Below are 9,375 nucleotides of genomic sequence, written 5' to 3' on the forward strand. Positions count from 1 at the left end.
AGCATAGATAGAAACCAAGCTCTAGATTTGAACTTTCAATCCCTGTTGGGTGGCTATGGACATATGGATGGAAGAAAATCAACTACGAAAGGGGAGGTGGGGGGGGGGGGGGGGGGGGGGGGATTGTCAGATCCAAATCTGGGCAAGATTGAGGTCAATAGTCAACAACAATAGTTCAAGGTACATATGCAGGGCCGGCCTAGGCTTAGGCCAATTAGGCTATTTCCTAGGGCCCCTCGCTAGAGAAGGTCCCAAATTTGGGGGCAAATTATTTATTTATTTTTTATATATAAATATTTTTGGGAGATATTAAAACATTTTAGTTTACTTTTTTTTTTTTTCACTATTAAGAGGCTCAACGAATTAAGTAATGCTAGATATAGAGATAAAGAAATTTTAAATAAATAGGTCTTACAAATAAACTTGTTACTAATCACAAGTAATTCAAATAAGAAAATATTAAAAATACTATAAATTTTACTACATAACTTTTATTTATTTAATTATTTTTATACAGGATAAAAATTTTACTCTAACATAATCTAAGTGTATATGTGTAGGAACCTCTCTTCTAGAGACTTAAATATCGGCCATTACCCCCACACCCCACAAGAACTTATACTTGTGGAGTGATCACTACACCAAGGGTGCGTGGTGATCTTCATAATTTTTATAATTTGATGTGATAATGAATATGATAGGTAGATTTCATCAAACTATTGAATGCATTTTTAAATGAATATTTGTGATTGGTGATATATCTTTGTAATTCTCATGTTGTAAATTTTATAATATTTCTAGTATTTTTGTAAGCCTCATGTCATTAATCACATTCATTACAACACCAGTTTGTAGTAAAATTTGTTATAACTTTAGCATTTTCTAAAAAAAAAATCATATTAAAAATTAAAAAGAATGGATTTAAAAAAAATTATTATATAAAATGCTAATTAAATATTATTTAAGTGACAACATAAAGTTCCCAATTGAAGATTTTGCCTTAGGCCTCCGAAATGCTTGGGCTGGCCCTGTACATATGGAGTAGTCTTTGGTGAAGTATCCAGTCAAGTTAGGGGAGATTTGCATCCTATATTCGATGTGGGGGTGGCAATTGTATAAAAGTGAGGTTCTGGCATGACGTTTGGCGCGGGGCTCAACTTTTAAAAGATTTTTTTCCTAGAATTGTTCTCAATTGTGCAAAACAAGGATGCTTCAGTTCACTCTTGTTTGGTGGTGAATGAAGAGGGAAGGGGGGGGGGGGGGGGTAGCATGATCTTTTTTAAATTCATTACAAACAAGCTTTCAATGATTGAGAATTAGGATGTGTGGATTTATTGTTTGATAATTTGTATGCTGATACCCCAATAGAAGAAGGTCAATATTGATTGAGTTGGAAGGATTTTTTTTTTTTTTTGGGGATAATCTAATCGTTGGGGGAGACAGGGGATTGAACCCTGGATGTCTCCATTGGAAACACAAGCACAATGGCAATTCTTGGGTTCCACTGGAGTGAGTTAACATGAAATAAATTGTTGACTTCATAGTTCTCTCACACACACACGTGTGTGTATATATATATATATATATATATATATATATATATATAGAGAGAGAGAGAGAGAGAGAGAGAGAGAGAGAGAGAGAGAGATTAATATTACTGGGCTAGGTTGGCCACAATTAGAACCAGATACTCTTGTAGCTGCATCAGTGCAGAAACGCTTGTGCCGAACTTTTAACCTAGAGACATTCACATATAGTTTTCTTGCAATTACCCTGTGCAAGGAGATAATATGTTAGGGGCTATACAAGATAAGCAATCATGAAAGCATACAAGATAACATTGAAAACACAAACCATAAACAATATCCACCACACCTACATATAAAATCCATGACGCAAACTCCAGAAAGTTTTCGATCATATGTTGAAAGAACTATATTTTTTAAACATCTTATGAGAGACTCTTTGTCAAGTTAGAATTTGGGTAAAGGTTCCATGAATTACATAATACACACTCATTACCATTAAGGGTCGGCTATGGGTCCTCTAACATCAATCAAACCAACATTTCAAATCCAACTCTTACATATTCGGGTTCCAAATATTACTCATTGCTCTTGGAGCATATTAAGTTAAAAGGAAAATTCTATAAGATTGCTATATGACCAGCTATGTTGTATGGTACCTAAAGTTGAGTTGCTAAGAAGAAACAAATTCATAAAATAGGTGTAGTTGATATAAGAATATTATGATAAGGGTAGCTCTTGTTGATGAAAACATGAGGGAGAGTCGCTTGAGAACGCACGGTAAAAAAAAAAAAAAAGTAAGTTGGTACAAGTTAAGGGAACAAAAAAAATTTAGAAGAAGAACCAAAATAATATTAGTAGAAGTAGTAAAAAAATGAGTTATCAATTAAGGAATGAATAGAGTATATGACTTCAGATAGAGTAGAATGGACAAAAAGATGGCCAAACAACCCTAACTAACTAATTTGTTGAAAGGGTACCCCAAAATTTGGGATTAAGGTTTGTTGTTGTTTTTGTTGTCTTAAATCATATTGTTTCTCTCACATAAAATCTAGGATGCACAGACACGGACAATTTTTTTAAAAATTATAACATGATACGGCAAATTAGACACCGTTACGACATAGATACAACACGGGTACAGCGACCCCAATGAAATGTCCGTGCATCTTAGCATAAAATGGTGATTCCTACCATGCTTTTTTCCTTTAGCAATAGTCATAGCAGCACACAAAGTTTCATACCATATATTACAGAAATGCCCCAAATTTTTTTTTTTTTATTGGAGCTAAGAAAACGCAAAAATAGTTTCCATGGAAAAGGCGCTTCAGGAATTGTAACCTTTGTTAGTCTAAATCAGAAGCGAATGATTTTGTGAAAATTAAATAATAATAAAAAGAGGTGTTATGTCCACAACATTTTCACAACATTAGTTGTTATTGATTCTAATTTGAACATATTACTGAAATTACTTTTCTTTCCACTAATAACATCCTGTAATGTTAGGAGCTTTAGTTGCTGATTTTGATGGCATGAGGAATTGGACTACTTGGGCAACATCAGACCAGTCACTTGGCTCTATGTTTTCTCAATACATCAATGGCTCATCAAGCCCATCTAGTGAAGCTCCTAATTGCTCTTTGAGGGGAACAAGCCCGGTCTCCCTGCTGGATTCAAAATAATGAGCATGATGAGGGGTAGCATGTGGAGGCACTTTGTTCCACATGATGCCCCATGGCCATGGCAGAGGAGGGCCATGGTGGGTAGAGACAGATTTTGATGTTGGGTAGCAGCAGGTGGTGCTGACCCTATGAGATGTTGCATGACATTGGTGGCTTGGCTGATGGTTGTTTTGTGTGTGGGCTTGGTAGCTTAAGTGCAAGGCAATGCTGGGCTGCTATGATGATGATATTCTGTGCAAGGCATTGGGTTGGTTGGTACTGGCAGAATGCATGGACTTGTGTGAGTGGATTGATGGCAGTTACTTGATGTGCTGCAAATGAGCATGCTGTATGGGCTGTGAAGTGGATAAGAAGGGCTTAGGTAGGAGCCAAGCCTTCTAAAACGTGCTGGAACAAGTGTGTGTGGGTTGCTGGAGCATGGGTAGAAGCCCCATGATGTGCTGAGACATGGGCTAGCATGTGCAAAGTGTGCAACGGTAGTTACCAGCAGTTACCAAGCAGTTCCTAACTTCCTGATGATTAGATCTGCTAAGTAGGGGCTGGAAACATGGAGAGTAGGTCAAGACAACATCAGTTGAAGGTATCCTAAGTCAGACCACATGTAGCAGCAAGTCCTGAACAAAGGGGCAGTTACTTGGCAGTAACTGCCGCTACAGTTATTTCTGTACATTTATCCTAGGCTGTTGGGGCTGTCAACAGCAGAGTGTGTAATTTTGGCTTAGAAAATTTCATGTGTATTCTCCAAGCTTCCTTTGTACTTGATATTAAGTAATAAAGGTTGGGGTTGGTGTCCTGTAAATACTATGTGTGCAGTGTATGTGTGAATTCCCTTGATAATTTTGTTCTGAGTGTTCCTACTGTGTGTGTGTGTATGTGGTGTGTTGGTTGAGGCTAAGTCAGGGGCTTAGTGCCATCACAGGTAGAAAATTTAAAAGAGAAATTGATCATGTGACACATAACAACCTCCTCATTGGATTTGTTGTTGTGAAAATGTTGTGGATATAGCATTTCTCGTAAAAAAAAGTTTGATTAACGGGAAATGTGTACCAAAAAGTGCGATGCACCATATCGGTTTCAATTTTAGTGCGGGTAATTCGGTTATTTCCCTATTTTCTCAAGAACTAAACACAATGCAATTAACATCCAAAAACAACATCATAATCATTGAAAAGCCCAAATATTCCTATAAAAAAAGCACTGGAAGAAAACAATCAACTACAAAGAAATTCTCAATCTTTCTCTCAAAAATATACCATTTCAAATCACAAAAGACCCAAATGAAAAAACTAAACAAAACCCATAAAAGATAAAAACAAACTCATTGAAAATAAAATACATAACAACCCTGGTACAAAACATTGTAAGGTGCATCCAAAGTCAAAAACCTTCACTAGAAACTCCTGAGAATGTCATGACAAAGTGAGAGGAGAGGGTAAAACTTTAAGAACGGTGGCATTGAGCAGTAGTGTACGAGGGTAGAAAGCGGTAGAAGGAAAAAGAGAGAGAGAGAGGGAGAGTTGCTAAGAGTTTGGGACTGGGAGAGGGAGACTGACGAGAGAGATGGGGGTGTGAGTAAATAAATCTAGGTTTTTAAAATTGAAAACGAAATTGTTTGATTTTTTTTTATTATTTTTATAATTCTAATTCTAAAGGATGTTGTTTTAGAATTGATAATAAAATTAGAGAGGCCCTACGTTCACAATATTTTCACAACAAATCATAGATGGTTAGTTGTTATTAGTTCAAATTTGAACCTAACACTAAAATTATTTTTTTGCCCTAACAATAATAACCAGTAACAACCTACCACTTAGGATTTATTGTAAAAATGTTATGAAAATGTTGTGAATATATCATTTCTTATAAAATTAAAATTATTAAAAAATTATTAAAATTTTTTTTTTAAAAAAAAACCTAACATTTTCCTAACCCACCCAGTGTTGTTTTCTTCTTCTTCTATGTGGCTTCTTTGACTTGCCTTCTCTATTGGTATGTTTGGTTGGGGTGAAAACAGGGAGGATGGAAAATAGAGAGAGAAAAATAGGGTGAAAAATGACATTTTTCACTGTTTGGTTGAAAGGGGGAGGGGGAGAGAAAAGTGGTGGGGCCCACAAGTTTTCTCTCCTCCCCCTTCAAAATACAATCTCTTCAAATTGGAGTAAAAAGTGGGAAAAATATTTGGACAAAACTACCCCCACCACTTTTAACGTTTCTGGCTCTTTTTCTTTTTCTTTTTTCTTTCTTTGGTTTTGTCAAGTGGTGGGTTCTTCTTCATTTCCTTCTCTCTTTTTTTTCTTAATTTTTATTTTTATTATTTTTTTAAGAAAACACTTTTGGATGAATTCTTATGCTATTTTTTGAAATACCCACTTTCATCTATATCCAATTTTTTTAAAAGTATAATATATTAATTTTTGTTTTATTTAAGAGGAACATGATGGTAAATTTATATAAACATTATTTTCAACCAAACTTAAAAGTTTTCCATCCGTCCACTTTTCCACCCTCTCAACTAAACACAAATGAGGAAAACTAAAAATTTTTCTATCCTCCCACTTTTCCATCCTCTCTCTATTTTCTATCCTCTCAACTAAGGATCCGTTTGGTTGGAGGGGTGGAAAAGTGAGAGGATAGAAAATGGTGAAAGAATGGAAAAGTGGGAGAACAGAAAATATTTTATTTTCTCTCCTTTTTGTTTGGTTGAGAGTGGAAAAATGGAAGGATGGAAAAAATGAGTTTAAATAAATTTACTCATATACCCTTGTTAAAGAATGATGCTTAACAAAAAAGTGACAAAAAACCACACAAAAAAAAGAGCAATCATCCTAATTTATTAAAAATAAAAATAATATCCCAAAAATAGAAGAGGCAATGTTATTACCAGGAAAAAAAAAAAAAAAAAAAAGAGGCACGCCAAGCCCTAGAAAATCAAAAGAAACAAAAAGAATAGGAAAAAAGAAGTGCAACGGTACTGAAAATCAAAAGAAAAAAAGAATAGAAAAAAAAGGCAACAGCCCAGGAAAAAAAAAAAAACAAAAAACAAAAAAAGGGAAACAGTACCTTCCTAATGAAAAAATAGAAAAAAGAAAAAGGCAACTGCCCAGAAGAAGGAAAAAAAAAAAAAAAAAAAAACAAGAAAAGAGCAACGTACTGCCCAGTGAAAAAGAAAAAAATAATAAAGGCAACTTCAAGAATGTGCACATAGGTATTTTTGTCAATTAAGAAAAAAATCGTCCCTACTCAGTTTTCTCTCCATTTTGGGGAGAAAATTTTTTGGTAGGCCCGGGAAGAAAACACTTGGGCCCCATCATTTCTTTTCCTTTCTCCCCACCTAATCAAACACACTCAAAAAAAATTTCCTTCCTATTTTCTCTCCAAAGTTTTCCATCCACTCTATTTCACCTCCAAACAAACACACCCTAAGTTCTCTTCTCTCTATTGAAGCATAAAACTACATACACATATGTTAAATTATTGTGTATATATATTGTTAAGAAAAAGACTAAGGGTGCAATTGAATTGAAGAAGGGTAAAACAAAATTGAAGAATGGAAGCAAGTGTGGTTTGAAGACAACTATTGTACAAACAAAGCAGTGTGATCAAAGCAGAAACCAAAAAAGGCTTAAGGTGTGGTTGAAGAAATTACTTGTAATTTTGAAGAGTTAGGCAAAAGCATGTAAGTTACACGTGTGAGAGAGTAGTTAGCTAGTTAGTTAAGTTTAAGAGTGACACTTGTCTTAATATTATTGGAGGAGAGTTTTTAGGGAATTCTGTTAGAGTTTGTTAGAGTTTTTCCCGCGCTTTTGTTCCTATCTCTGATTTGTAACTGCTAGTATAAATAGTTCTTAATATGTGTAATTTAGTTAGTCTTTGTAATTCATGAGAACTTAGCAATAAAATTTTCTCTCTTTCACTCAGAATTTTCTCTCTGTTTCTCGAGTTTTCTTGATCTTTCTATGATTTGCTTTCCTTGATTTGAGGCTTCTTGTTTTAGCTTGTGATTTTAACATATATACATATACCGATGCAGTGCGGTTTCTCATCGGAGTGCAAACTAACCACCGCTCACCACACTGGCTATCTTCGGTGTGCCTAGATTGCCCCCGACCACCATACCAAACACCTACGGTGCTTTGCAGCGGCCAAATCGGTTCAGCGCCAACTGGTTTCATCAGTAACAGTTAGATCCTAAATAGTTGATATGAGAATGTTACGATAAGGGTAGCTCTTGTTGCAGAAAAGATAAGGGAGAGTCGCTTGAGATGGTTTGGTCATATATAGAGGACACACAGGTAAAAAAGAGTAAGTTGGTACAAGTTAAGGGAACGAAAAAAATTTAGAAGAAGACCCAAAATAATATTAGTAGAAGTAATAAAAAATGAGTTATCAATTAAGGAATGGATATAGTATACGACTTCCGAAATAGTAGAATGGACATAAAGATGGCCAACAACCCTAACTAACTAACTTGTTGAAAGGGGACCCCAAAATTTGGGATTAAGGCTTGTTGTTTTTGTTGTTTGAAGCATATTGTTTCTCTCACATAAAATGGCGGTTCCGACAATCCTTTTTTTTCTATAGCAATAGTCACAATTCTTGAAAAAAATTCATAGCAGCACACAAAGTTTCATACCATATATTACAGAAATGCCCCCAATTTTTTTTTTAAAATTTTTATTGAAGCTAAGAAAACGCAAAAATAATTTCCATGGAAAGGTCACTTGAGGAATTGTAACCTATGTTAGTCTAAATCAGAATATGAAGCAAAGCAATTCAGTTTTAGTTAAAACATAAGAGAATGAATTTGTGAAAATTAAATTATAAAAAATTGTTTGATTAATGGGAAATGCGCACTCATTCACTGTGGGACTAAAATGACTGGTTGTTGTGTGAGAAAGAGAGAATCAAGGCTCAAAAGTCAAAAGTCTTGAACCAAGTTGAAGGCCAACCTTGGTAGGGGCAACTGCACGTTGAAGGCAAGGCAAGAGATTCTAAAAGAGAGAGAAAAGTTGAGAACATCTACCTCCTTTTCCTTAAACCTTCAGTGAGTCCACTTAACACCCAAAACTCAAGTCACGCGTCTAAATCAAAATATGAAGCAAAGAAATTCAGTTTCAATTAAAACAGAAGAGAATGATTATGTGAAAATTAAATAATAATAATAAAATGTTTGAATAATGGGAAATGCATACCCATTCATTGTTGGACAGAAATGGTTGATTGTTGTGTGAGAGAGAGAGAGAGAGAGAGAGTTAGGGCTCAAAAGTTAAAAGTCTTGGACTGAGTTGAAGCCGACCTTGGCAGGGGCAACTGCACATTGAAGGCAAGGCAAGAGGTTCTAAAAGAGAGCAAAATAGAGAACACCTGTCTCCTTTTCCTTGAACCTTCATTAAGTCCACTCACCGAAGGAATGGAATGTATTTAAGTAAGGGAAAAGAATGGAAAAGAATTGAATGGAATGAAACTAAGTAACCTTGATTGGATGTTTTAAAATAAAGGAAGGGAAGAAATGAAAATAAATGGAATGTAAGTAATCTTGTTTGGGAGTAACATAGAGGAAATGAAATGGAATCATTTTATGTAAATATTATTATTAGACCTCTATTTTAAAATAAAGAGTTGAATATATAGGGGTATTTTGGGAGTCTTAGTAAAAAATTCATTAAATCTAATTTTATTCCCTCCCATTTCTCTCAATTTCGGGGGGAATGAAAATTTGAGGTTTTAAGATAATAGAGAGGAATGAATGTTCTCTCCTACCCATTCCATTCCTTCCCACTTAAACTCCCAAACAAGGGGAATGGACTTTCCATTCCTTCCATTAAAACTCCCAAACAAGGGAAGGGAAGAATATTCTAAAATTATTCTTTTCATTCATTTCCATTCTATTCCATTCCTTCCTCCCAAACAAGGCCTTAGGTGGGTAAAATGTAAAATTTCAAACCATAGGTAGAAAATTTAAATTTCAGTCAAACCACATATGGGTAATTTGTAATTTGCCCATAATTTTAATGTGGGTGAAAGAGGAACGAACAAAAAATTGGAAATTTAAAGTCACAAAAAGAGAGAAATTGATAAATGAGAGCTACACTCAACCAAATGGTAAAAACTGTTTAAAAATCAATACAAAAGACTTAATTAGGAAACCCACATCTTTGCCATTAATA

This window comes from Castanea sativa, chromosome 12 (genome assembly GCF_040712315.1).
Source record: "Castanea sativa cultivar Marrone di Chiusa Pesio chromosome 12, ASM4071231v1".
Taxonomy (NCBI): domain Eukaryota; kingdom Viridiplantae; phylum Streptophyta; class Magnoliopsida; order Fagales; family Fagaceae; genus Castanea; species Castanea sativa.